Source organism: Ceratotherium simum, chromosome 18 (assembly GCF_057802395.1).
Source record: "Ceratotherium simum simum isolate JZ-2026a chromosome 18, ASM5780239v1, whole genome shotgun sequence".
NCBI classification, from domain to species: Eukaryota; Metazoa; Chordata; class Mammalia; order Perissodactyla; family Rhinocerotidae; genus Ceratotherium; species Ceratotherium simum.
Window position 1 is genome coordinate 47,794,782 of NC_141917.1, and position 13,160 is coordinate 47,807,941.

Sequence of the window (13,160 nt, forward strand, 5' to 3'; positions counted from 1 at the left end):
TGACCCAGTCGCACATTGGAGGTTGCAGTTATGGGTGGTACAGAACGAATCTGTAGGAGTATTGAGTTATATGAGGGGCCATCGATGTGGAATTGTTGCACTGGCATTTGGTCTGGCTGCAACCACAGAATATCCAGCCAAGAGTGGCTTGAACAATTAGGGAATTATTTTTCTCGAAGTCAGGGGTTTGGTGTTTTGGCTCAGTGGTAGCATCAAAGACCCAGCTCCTTTTGTTTTTCTCTTCTTTCATCCTTTGCAGATAGCCTCATGCTCTGGAAATGACTGCTGTAGAAGAAGCCAGAGGGGTCTGCTCCAGCTGTGTCTAACGCTTCTATCAGGAAAGCACAGTTCTGCTCCAAACCCTCATCAGACTTCGGCTTAGGTCTCATTAGCTGAAACTATGTCACAGTGGCCACACTTGGCTACAAGGGAAGCCTGGAAACAGTGTTTAGCTGGGCACAGTGCTGTCCCTAATAAATCAGGGTTTTCTAGCAGAGGGTAACTGGGTACTGGAGTGGGAAATCAACGAGTCTATCATAACTGGGAAGGTCTGAGAGAAGAGGGGATATTAAGTTGGAATAAGAGGAATGGGTAAGATTTAGGCAGGAGACAGGAGAGGAAAAGGGACCTTTGGTAGAGTTGCAGTGAGAGTAACTTTGGGAGAGGAAGTAGCAGTGGCATGTCTGGGAGACCGTGAGAACACTGGTCCAGGAAATTTTTGTTCTGAGAAGTTGGAAAAAAGTCAACCCAGTGAGGTGTGTCCAGGTCCTGAGGAGCCTCCCGCCCTCCTCCCATCCCTGAGCGCACCCCCACCTCGCAGTGCCTCCTTGGTCAGATTCAAGTGGACTTTCTGATCAAAAAACAAAATCTGAAGGGGACTCTGCCACCTGTACTTTGCTCTCTCAGTGACTGCATAGTGATTCCCAACACTGGCTACACATTGGAATAACTTGGGGGAAGTTTTAAAAATCCTGATGCCAAGGCCATTCCCCAGACCAATTAGGTCAGACTTTGGGGGTGCGGTCAGTGGTGTGCTGGTAAAAGTTTAATAACTGGCTCTCCAGAAAAAAAAAAAAAACCGCATGTACATATGTCCATAAATCTATTATAAATTTTACTGATGTAAAAGATGTGTAGCCTACAACTTACAAATGATAATAAAATGTCCAGTGCTCTTTATTACGGAATGCTCTTTAGCCCATTGATTCCCAGATAATGCTTTCCTGTTCTTTTGCTGAACTCTGTGTCTGTAGTTAACCTATGGCTACAATTCCACTGTGATTTCACAAAATCAGACTGGAAATGAACGCTTGGTGACTGTCCAAATTCAGCCATTGACTCATGAGTATAGTTTCAACATGAATGTGGGTTGATATTTCCTTTGCATTGACAAATAGAATGAATGTGAAACAGTGAAGATGTATGTTGGAACTTCACTTTCTCATCAATGATGAGAGGCTTCTTTGCTGACGAGGTCATACTTTTCAAACATTCAAGGAATGTTTCCTCAATTTTCTGCGCCATTTACAATGTAATGCTTACAGATATGATACACTTTTATGCTGAATTTGCATTATTAACATCTTATACATCACTTTCTTAAGTCTGGACCAGGGGTTGGCAAAGTTATTTAGTAAAGAGCCAGATAGTAAACATTTTATACTTTGTGGACCACAAATGGTCTCTTCCTCCTCCTCCTCCTCTTTTTTTTTTTTTTCTTTTTTAGCGATCCTTTCAAAATGTAAAAACTTGTGGGTAATACAAAAACAGACTATAGGCCAGATTTGGCCTGTGTGCTGTAGTTTTCAGACCCCTGATCTAGACAATCAACACAATAAATCAAGCCCTGATTTATAGTGCTTGCTAATTTCTGTGGTGTAAATATTCCATAGGCTGTCTACGTGACAGCACTGGACATGGAGTTGGGAAGAGAGGCACAACAGCACAGCATTATACAGTGTTTCCACTGTTCAGATGCAGTAGACAACCTCAAGAGCACAGACAGTGGTAAAATAATTAGAAAGTGATAAATGTTGAGTATTTATTACCTTTATTTTTAATAAGACTCATTTAATTATAAGCTTATATAATCTAATTTTGAACAATGGCTGCATTTAACAACAGGCTCTGAAAATTTCACAGTCTGTTGTGAGCTGGTAAGAAGTGGCTCTGGGACTCCACTAGAGGGGTCTCAGTCATCTTCATATTTTATTATTGTTTTTCTCGGTATTTTTTAAATAGTCTTTGTTGTTTAGAGCAGCTTTTGGTTCATGGTAATATTGAGCAGAAGGTAGAGAGATTTCTCACACACCCTCTACCTCCATTATGCATAGTCTTCCCTTGGTTATCAACATCCCCCACCGGAGTGGTGCATTTGTTACAAGTGATGAACCCACACTGACACATCATCATCACCCAGGGTCCACAGTTTACATTAGGATTCACTCTTGGCTTTGTACATTCTACAGGTTTGTACAAATGTATAAAGACATATATCCACTGTTACAGTATCATATAGAGTAGTTTCACTGCCCTAAAAATCCTCTGTGCTTGCGCATTCATCCCTCCCTCCCCTCCCCCTAACCCCTGGCAACCACCACTCTTTTTACTGTCTCTCTAGTTTTGCCTTTTCCAGAATGTCATATAGTTGGCCTCATACAGTATGTAGACTTTCAGACTGGCTTCTTTCACTAAGTAATCTGCATTTAAGTTTCCTCCATGTCTTTTCATGGCTTGAGAGCTCATGTCTCTTTAGTGCTGAATAATATTCCATTGTCTGGATGTACCACTTTATTTTTATTGAAGCCTCTTTATGTTTTTGAAGCTCCCCAGGAGATTCCAATGTAAAACCACTGCTCTTCGTAAATCTGGCCCTTTTACGACTAGAGCCGGAGGCCCAGGGATGTGGTTTCTTCCAAACCTGTCAATCACATTTTTTGAAGTCTGATTAATCCATGGAGGTTTCTCTCTCTGTTTATCCCAGTAATAAACTCCTGGCCTTGTCCCACTTGAGTTATTGTTGCCCTGCCAGCCTGACCAAGCCTCTGTGGTCACCTGCTCTGGCTACTTTATTAACCACCCTGGCTATTTTCTGCCTGAGCAAGTCATCAGCCTCAGTCTTGAGTATTTATTTGCAACTCTTGGGCCGCATTCCTCAGCCTTCCTCCTGGAAGTAGTGCCTGGCACCTGATCGGTGCACAGTAGATAGGAGAAGAGTGAGCCTTCCAAGGACAATCCATCCAGGTTCCATCATCGCTCCACGGACAGGTGAGGCCAGGTCCTAGAAGGCTTTTGTGCGAGTCCTTTACCTGTTTGATCTCAGATCCATCACCTGCCTTCCCCACTCTGAACCTCAACATACTGAGCCCCTGCAGGCTTCCGTGTCAGCTGGCTTCTGAGTAGCGTGGTCTGTGGAAGATTGGAGAGCAAGAAGAGAAAACAAGCCAGGATATTCCTCGCCCTTTCTTCCTGCATTGGGCAGCATCAGCGCGTGGCTTTGTCCTCTTCTAGGCTCCAGCCCCTGTTTAGCAGCGCCTGCTACGATTGTAGCCCCACCAGGCAGCCCCGGCTCCTGGGCTCTGTCCTTTGTCTCTCCTACCCCCGGTACCTGGCTCCCCGCTGTTGCTCATCTTTGAATTGCCCAACCATCCTCCGTGCCCTTTCACCTCTTCCAACATCTTTGTAACAACTCTTCTGTATTAAATTCCTCCTCTGGAGCTCTTTTTTTTTAACAGGGCCTTGTCATGCTTTGCTGAGGAGTCTAGGCTTCATGCTTTATGGTGGGTGGTAGGATACCACTAGAGGTTTTTGAGGAGTAAATGGATATGATCAAATGGAAGAAATGGGGGTTTTAGGAAAATTCACTTAGCAGAGGTGGAGAGAATGGCTCAGAGGTTCTATGGGCCTGCTAGAAGATTCAGAGATAGCCTTCAGGAGTCTATGAACACTCTACAACTGTATGTAAAATTTTGTGTAAACGTGTGTAAGTGAAAGTCAATTTTTTCTGGGGAGAGAGCTTGTACCTTTCATCAGATTCTCTATGGGATTCCAAAATATGTTAGCCAGTACTGGACTAGAAGTAGGAAGACCAGTTAGGAAGCTAAGTAATTCAATCTGTCAGTCAGGGTCCCATAGAAAACAGAATTCACCCGAGATGCCGCTGATAGCAACTTAAAGAAGGAACTGCAAGTATGGGCAGGGTTGGGTGAACAAACAAGAGACAGGGAGGCACCCAGAGACTAGGCACAGTGGGAAGCTCTGAGCCCCCTGGGACTGTAGGGCCAAGGGGAGGAAATTGAATGTCTGGACCCATGACAGCTGGAGCCCTGGAGGGGGCTTGATGGAAGCAGGCGTGCTGGAGGGATCAGCCTCTTTAGAGATGGGGGATCAAAGCAGGGAGGAGGAAGGAAGACACGCTCTGGCCTCTCTCCTCCCACCCTCTGACTGACTGTGGTCAGTGTCTCCTCCTGGTCTCTAACCTAGGCGAGCCTGGGTGGTGTGGCCTGCAGGGGCAGAGCAGGGCAGCAAATGTGAGCAAATGGCTGCACTGGACAGAGCAGCGTAAATGGAGAATAACCAAGGCCCAGAGAATACATCACTTAGAACTTCCATAATTGTCCAAGACGGGAATCGACATAAATCATGTTTGGGAACTCCGGGCACCATTACTCACTCTCTGATTTCTGGATTCTGCTTTTCATCAGTCCCTCCTACACTAACTTGGGCCTGTTCCACAACGCCAGAAAAAGAGAAGCAAAATACGGAGGATTCTGCTGTTAACCTTGTCCTTCCACACGGCTTACAAACTCTTTGACATTGCAAGTCACAAATGTCTCTGAGCCTCCCTCATCCACGAAGCCCAGAGGTGGCATTTGATATTCTCTGCAGTGACTTCTGGCTTGAAAGTGTTATGATGCTTTCAGGGGGGTCTTTGGCTTCTTCCCCATGAAAGGCATTTAGTGTTCCGGCTCCTTCCGAATAGGTGAGCAGCCCTCCCTTGCCTGCCACCATCTGCAGTGGTTGGAAGCCTGGAGGAGAGCAAAGACGACAGTATCCCTGACCCTCCAAGGAGCCGTCTGCAGGCTATTAGCATTTTATCGACTTTGGCTGTGCTGTTGATCTCTAGGATTTGTAGTGAATTGCTTTCATATATACATTTGAGTCAGTGTTGCCCGGGCCGAAGGAGCACTAATTTTGAAGCTATGTTTGCCTTCTCATCTGTGTTCTAGAGAGAACTAAAATAAAGAAACACCCAGCCAGTCTGCTTCCTGGGCCAGTGGAGGGAATTGAGGAGCGCTGCTGAAGGGAGCCCACTTCTGTACGCATTTCGGAGATTTAATTTTAGTAGCTGATGCAAATGATCTGTTCCACAAATATAAAACAAAAGGACGAGAAAATGATCCCTGTGTCAGCATCAGGGTGTCTGACTTAAAATCCCATTCAAATAGCTCCCTAAATAGGATCAGACACTGAATACATTATTTTTTGACTTTGACAAAACCAGTCTGCACAAAGAAGCAGCCCCATGAGGTTATGGATAAACCAACCATGTTAAAACTTGAGCATTTTCATGTCAGTCACAGATTTTCTTAAGGGCCAAGTCACTGTTTAAGGACTAATGTGTTTGGAGAGGGGAAAAAAATCACAGTGTGTTATTAGGCAGAATCCCCTTTATATACAGGGATTGAATCAGTTTGACCCTGATTGTGCTGCCTGCTTTATTGTCCTACTTCAAACATGGGGCCCTGGGCATCATCTTAAGGAAAGGCTGATTGAACTGTCGGCCTGACACTTGTCAGCTGTGGATAATACGGGTTTTAGTCCGTCATGCTCACACATAAATGAACCATGACAGAGATAGACTGTTGAATAGAAAAAGCAGTTTTACTGTGGATAACCTTTCTTGAATAAATGCAACAAATAATAAAGGCTGAAAAAGAGGACATGTACCTTAGGAAAGCAGTGACGTTCAGAACCAAATGGTTATTATCTTTTGGGGCCATCCAAAATGGCCCATTTATCAAAGCACGTGATTGAGAGAAAAGAGAAAAGAGCTATGATTATAATAAAAATGACGGCAGTTGAGTCCACGCAGTCTTCAATATAATATCACGTAACAAAACCCAGTTACAGCTCACCAGGATTTAAAAAGGACGCATTGTTTGTGTACCAAATGGAATCCACAATTGTTCTTAGAAAATGGTGGCACACATCTTAATTAAAACAGCAGAAAAAGAATCTGAAACTCTTTATTTCTCCAAAACATTTCTCTCTTTTTATTTAAAAAAAAGAAAAAAAACTCCCAGTAGAAATTGTGGAAACTCTACATTTCAATCAAGACAGTCAAAAGAATGATTTGAATTTACAGGCCTGTAATTGGAACAAATTGGAAACAAAAGAAGAGCTCATTGAAGCCACGTGATGTGGCCACAGTGCTGCTGTGTACAGTATGCTAGGGAAAAAAATCATGTTTCTTTAAAGCAAAGCTAACTCCACTGCAGGCTCCCAGCAATTTGCATAAACGTCTCTACCATGATTTTTTTTTTATTTATGGGCCCTAAGTTTCTAATTAAATACTAATTAATACTATCACCAGAATTGTCTCCCATCCCCAGCTCTTCATAGCTTTGTCACTTTGATTAATGCACAGCCATTTATTAACTTATTTAACAAGCCGGGGTGCCTCATGACAAACTAGATTAAATTATCCTCATAACAGTCTCATTACCGAAAAAAAAGGGAGTTTTAAACTTAATAAAAATTATCCTCAATAATGTTAAAGCTTTTTCACCGTACCCTTAAAAGATAGAAATAGGTTTCTTGTTTGATTTATAATATATGGAGTTGTATAAAGCATCCATTAATAAAATTTATAAGTTCATTTAAGCTTACACATTACAGTAGTGCTGTAGCCTTGGGTGCTTATTATTTAACTTTTGCTGTAGTTATGAAGATAATTAATGTTCTGACCAGACAGGGACTAAAATACCCACTAGAATGAGATAATTAGAGACATAAATAATGTTTAAGTTCTTTTGTGCTGCTTTTTAAATTAATTGTTTTCTTTTCCACCCAAACTTGATAAAGAAGAAAATAAGAGTTTACCAGGGAACTGTACAGTGAAGGCGAGATGTTTGGGTGGATGGGCAGATGCTATGAAGCCCCAGGTTGGAGGAGGGAGTGGGCGTGCCAGGGGATTCGGTTCTTTCTGGCGGAGATGTGAAGCCCTCGCTGCTCTCTGGCTCCCCCTAGCGGCCAGGTCCCAGAGGCACCCACACCTTGCAGCAAGGCCTGCTTACTAGCGGACTCAGGAAGCCGGAGAGGGTGAGTCAGAAAAGACAGCTGAAGGAAGTCTCTCGTCTTAGTCAGACTCCAAGGAGAAGGAGAGCTCCAGAGGGAGCTGAACGAGCCGATGGCAGCAAATCTTTCATGCTGACGAGGCAGAACACAGGAAGCTGTGGCTCAGGCCCTGCCGGTCTCCACACAAATATGAATAAATACAGTAAAACACGTGGAGCGCGGACCCTCGGTGGGGCTGTGTGTTACCATAGGTCTTCTGCATGCTTTGAGGGCATATTCTCTTCTCGTTTTCTGTTTCTTGCTAAAATAGCACCCTTGTTAAGGTCCCTGAGTCAGCTGAGGAGAGGACAGAGGAAATGCATCTCCTGATGGAAAAGTGTTTGCTGGCGAAGCTTCCTCGGCCCTTTGTGTCCTGAGTCTTTGGGCGGGGCTGCGGGAAAGGGGCAGTAGCGCCTTGGTCGCAAGTAGGCAGCGGACACCCTGTGTGGCTAACACGTCACCATTTACAAAGCCCTTTGACATATGTCACCCTTAGTCCCTCCAGAGTCCTGCAGGCTCAGAAGGAGGGGCTGTTACTGTGGTTGCTGAGGCGTCACGTGGTGCTTCGGGTTCACAGCCTGGCCAGCGGTCTCTTCGGCCCGGGGAAGAGCACCTGGCTCCTTTTCTTTAGGTTTGCGATATCCTTCCCACATTTGTACGCTCCGCATCTCACCTCCATTTCTTCTCTCGCACGCCCTCCTTCTCCCTCTCACCTTTCCCTCTTATCCTAGATTAGGAGCAGGGATAACAATAACTCTACTTGTTCACATACGAAAATGGCTCATTTGTCAGAGCTGCGTGGGCACTGGTGCCACGGAAATTCTGCGAACAGACGAACGGTTCAGAGAATTTTCTTTGGGTTTAGAGGGCTCCTGGTCGTGGTCATCTCGAGTTCACACTCCGTCCTGGGGAGGTAAGTAGATGGCAAACATCTTTATTATTCATAACTCTTGTTTAGCATTGATTAAGATTTCCATCTTTGCAAGTCTATTAGTAGAGACCTATTAGTAGATGGCCTTGGCCAAAACCAGATCAACATTAGGCCAAATCTCAGCTCCTGATTTACTTGGTTTCCTCCTGGTGACTTTATTTGAGTTCAGTGGATTAAGTCCCTGGCTTGCCCAGTATTCATTTTGGGCAAGGAAGCCAAAAGTGGGGCCTCTAGGAACCACTCGAGGAGACGTCACCGGGTAAAGTAAGAGCATGGTGAGGGGGGAGCTGGTGGTCAGCCCGGGAAGGTGAAAGCTGGAGGGGGCTTGTTCCTTCCAGATCCTTCCATTTGAGTCCCCAGTGGCCTCATTATGATGGCTCGAGGAGTGGAGGGGCGAGGGGGATCCGTGGCGAGGTGGAGAGGCACTGCGGATTAAGGATGGGTGGTTGGGAAGAACAGAGGAGCAGTAACTGTTTTCCAGTGGTTCCCAAACTGTAGGGCCAAAACAATGTTTAAATGCAGATTCCCTGGCTCCAGTTTCAGAGTTTCTGATTCAATCTGTCTAAGGCCTAGGAATCAGCATGTTAAATAGGCCAGTAAATGACTGATGCAGGGGGTCAGTCCATGCATCACTGGTTATGAAACACTGGACTAGGAAGGGGAGAAAGAGAAGATGAAAGAATCGACGGGAGGTGAGGGAATTTTGCCTGAATCATCTTTACCCCTCTGAGAAAGTGTGGTAGCTGTCGTGCGTGCTTCTACAGACCCTGCCTATAGAAGGGGATGCAGCTCCAGGTGGTGGGCAGGGGCGGGGGAGGGGCAGAGAGGAAAGTCTGGCCACAAACACATCTCACCTGTCCATATTGCGTCCACTGAGGCTGCTCCTTTAAGATTCGTCACTCTCCTGCCCACCTCTTCCCTCTGATAGCTAAGGGGACCTTGTGTGAGGGGGAGTCTGAAGGAAATGGGGGTGTAGCAGTGCCCTGAGCCTGGGCTGCTCCCAGCATTTGGGAAAAGAGCTTATCTGGAAGGCCTATTTCCCGTCTCCATAGCAACCTCCTAGAATAGTCAAGGTGTGAAGTGGGCTTTAATTAAGCTGCCTCAGGCACACGTGGCCTCATTTGAGGCCTCACATGGTCGGCCATGGAGGGTCCAGCTTCTGAAGATCAGGGCTATTGTTTGGGTCACAGTGGGCAGATAGTCCTGGGAGGGCAAGTGATCCTCATACAGCTTCAGAGCTAAGCACGCGCCCACCTGGGACCTCCTGACCTGTTGGGTTTTCTCTACCTACTCTTTGTGCCTGTACAACCATGCAGCCAGAGCGATGGAGATGCCACATGTGTACACAATTCAACACAACAAACACTCGTGTGTCATGGGCAAGTGCCAGATACTGTGCTGGGCGCTGGCGATACAAAGGTGAAGGAAGTTTTCTTGCCCACTGGCTTGCCTTTACCCCTTGAAGCTATCGGTGACATTGCCCTGACTAGAAAGGTGAGTCCAGAGAGGTTACCTGGGACCCAGCCGGTCTCCTGCATGGTGCAGCCACTCTACAGAGAACAGGACACTTGTGGCTAGATGGGTTCAGTGTTGGTTTTGCAGGGTGGATGTCACAGAGGAAAAAGAGAGTGACAGGGCTTTGGGCCGTGGTTCCCAAAGTGGGGTGTGCATACCTCCAGGGGCTGCGTAAGGTGATCCACTGGGAATGGGCAGAGAATACTGAAGTGCTTACTAATTGGCCTTTTAACTTCTTGTCATTTATGCCTTTCTATTTTTGTGATGTTTTAAAATGAAGAAAATGTTAGTCCAGTAGTAAAATTTATGCAGTTTACGAATTAATGAATGTTCAGAGATAGGTACTCAGTTATTTTTCTTGTTTCGCTGTTGGATGTGCATTATGAAATAAATCCACAGACCATTGGTTTAGAGTATTGTCAAAAGAGTGATTGATGTTCCAGGCCCTAGAATCTAGGTTGGAAGGGGAAGGGAGCAAAACCACAAGGGAGCTGAGAGAATGGAGGAAAATCAAAGAATGGGGGATGGGAAGCCTCAAGGGGACTGCAAGTCAAGTTTAGTGGACTTAAGGGAACAAGGTATCAGGAGAGGAGGCTGTGATCAGAAAGCAGGATGAAGATTGAGAACACCTCAGGTGGGACAATGCTAGGTGATTCCAAAGTCAGACTTGTAACCGGGGGAGGGAGGGAATGAAGGGAGCGAGGGCCCGTGCGTTCACTGGATGTGCTGTCCACACGGGTATTAAAGTGCCCGAGCTGATGGCATGCTCTAGGATAGAAAAGAAGATGGTCAGTCACCAAGATGCCAGTGGGCGGTCCGGGGCTAGTGGTGGGTAACCAGGTGGCGTAAGGGAGCGAAGGAGAGATTTATGTGAAGGGAGAGGAGTAATGGTGTCTCTAAGGGGTAAGGAGGACCCAGATCCTCCCTTTCCAGGCGCTGGAGTCTGGGAGGAGTGTAGTGGGATGAGCGGGGCCCTGTGAGAGAGCCAGGTTCCAAAGGAAACAGGAAGAGAAAGGAATGCTCCCGCCCTCGGGCTAAAGTTGAGGGGAAGTTGCTCACCCTGGAACAGAGGTTCCAGAGGGCTCTGGAAAAGCTCTGGAATGAGGGGTGCAGTGGGAGTAGGTCTTGGAGGAGAAGATGAGAGCAGGCTGGTGGTGAGCCTGTGGGAGAAGAGGGACCACTGCCTGAGCTCCAGGCCTGCCCTGCCCCACCGGGGGTGTACCGTTTTCAAATGCTCTGTCTGGTGGGTTGTGGAATAAACTTTGTAAGCATAGCTGGCATTTTTTAAAAAAGGAACATACAAATGTGTTTTTATTCAGAAACACAAAATACGTTATCTGGGGGCATGCACAATGACAGCCTTAAACCATCATGTACTTTGTCAACTGAAACACATAACCTTTTCTTCAGTCTTTTTTTTCCAAGTGATTTCTCTGAGTGTACTGGTGAGAAACACAGTTTTGAGCTTCCTGTAACAGTTCATTAGTAGTGATAATGCACTACTTAGGAATTAGAACATGCCATCTCCATGCCGCCTCCACCTGCTCTGCCCATGCCAGGGTCCTCCTCCTCTTCAGGATCTTTGTGACAACTTCTGCTCTGTTTCACACAGCAGCAGCATCCACGAAGCAGTCCTTACTACCTTAGTAGTGCCAATGATGCCTTTTTCCACCCTAGCCACAAAATCTCCGAGCATAGCATCACAACCTACTTCTGAATGGCTTTGCCTCATGTTCTCAGCTAAGAATCCTTCTAACTGTCATTCTTGGCAAAGTCATTGCAGACATTTTGAATATTTTCAAAAATAATTTCTATATTCATTTTTTAAATTCTTTGTTAGTTAGATTTAGTGAGTCCAAAGCTGGAATACGCTGAGACCAAACCCAATCACCTCCTGGAACGATGCCTTCTTCGAAAGCAGCATTGAGTGTATCTAGAACTCTTTCTTTTCATTCGCTCTACCTCACTTGTCCCACTAGCCTTCACCATGGCTGTTGCATCTGAACGTTTTGCCATATGGTCATTCAATTCTTCCACCTTATACTCGCTAGTAGCATCCTTTCTTGAATACATTTTTCAATTTGTGACTTATCACCTTTCCCTTTCAAGAGCATGGAGTCATCTTTGGTCTCAATGACTTCTACTTTTTGGAGGCTGAACATCTTCAAGATTTAGGGTCAACCCCTCCTCTCCAAACACCTGCAAAAGCATTTAAAAATGAGACAGTTCCAGGGTATAGTTTTTCTTTATTATACCAAATTTATTCATAATACATTATGCAGGTGTTTTGATGAGAATCCAGAAACATCTTGAGACACCATATTGCTCCGAAATGTGAGAATTTAAGACCATTGCTGTTCCAGGACAAGTCTTGTGTAGAGAGCTTTTTATTGCATTCCTTTGCATTATTTTGTTCACTTCTCAGAACTCTGTCAATTAGCAACAGCTTGATCTTGCAGATGAGATAACAGAACCCAGAGAAAACTCACGCACGTGGAAGATAGTGGAGCCAGGACTAGATCCAGTGTTCTCTCTGCTAGATCATTCTGCCTTTCAGAATTAAGGACAGATCAGACAATAGGATCAATCCTGGTTAAGTGCATGACAAGTTAAAGCTGGAAGGGACCCTTCTCTGTATCCCATTGAACCCCCACCCTCCTAGACATTCAGCAGATGTATCTAATTAGGAAAAATGCAAATTATTCGACTGTATACCTATATATATTATCCTTGGAAAGAAAAGGAACATTTGGTAGATGTACAAAAAGTATGGGAAAAATTTGCATGCTATCCTTGTGTAGGGGCCATGTTAATCTTCTCTGTATTGTTCCAATTTTAGTACACATGCTGCCAAGCAATCTCCAGAATATTTTAAAGTGAATGTACTATAATAGAAAATACCAAAGTGTATCACATATAGTAAAGGTAAGTATTGGTTTATGAGTCTTTTGTGTTAGTTGCATATATGTGTAGTTATTGTGGGTCATGATAAAATTTATTTCGTACTGTGGATTGTGCTAACAAATGTTGGAAAGCCATTGGTACAGTAGAAAGAGCAGTGGAAAGTGGGTTCAATTACTTGTTTCCAGTCATTACTCTGCCAACAACCATCTGTGTGAGCTTGGCCAAGGAACTTCACCCCTCAGGGCTTCTATTTCCGTATCTTTAAAATGAGCAGGTTGAACTAGATGTTTTTGAGATCCCTTCCTCTAAGATTGTATCATTCTGGTGATTCTCTCATGGCATCAATGAAACACAGCTTTCCAAGTGAGGAAGATGGGCGGAGAGAGGTGGCCAAGGTGGAAAGGCAAGCATGAGCCAGGTGCAGTCACGTGACTGCCCTACAGCAGCTGCTGTCCTGGTGCTCATTCTTGCT

At 45.1% G+C, this 13,160-nt stretch overlaps 1 pseudogene; it reads right to left on the reverse strand.

The window, feature by feature from the left end:
• Positions 1–12,547: 12,547 nt before the first annotated feature.
• LOC147914636 (U6 spliceosomal RNA) lies at positions 12,548–12,642 on the reverse strand (annotated as a pseudogene).
• Between the last annotated feature and the right edge of the window lie 518 nt (positions 12,643–13,160).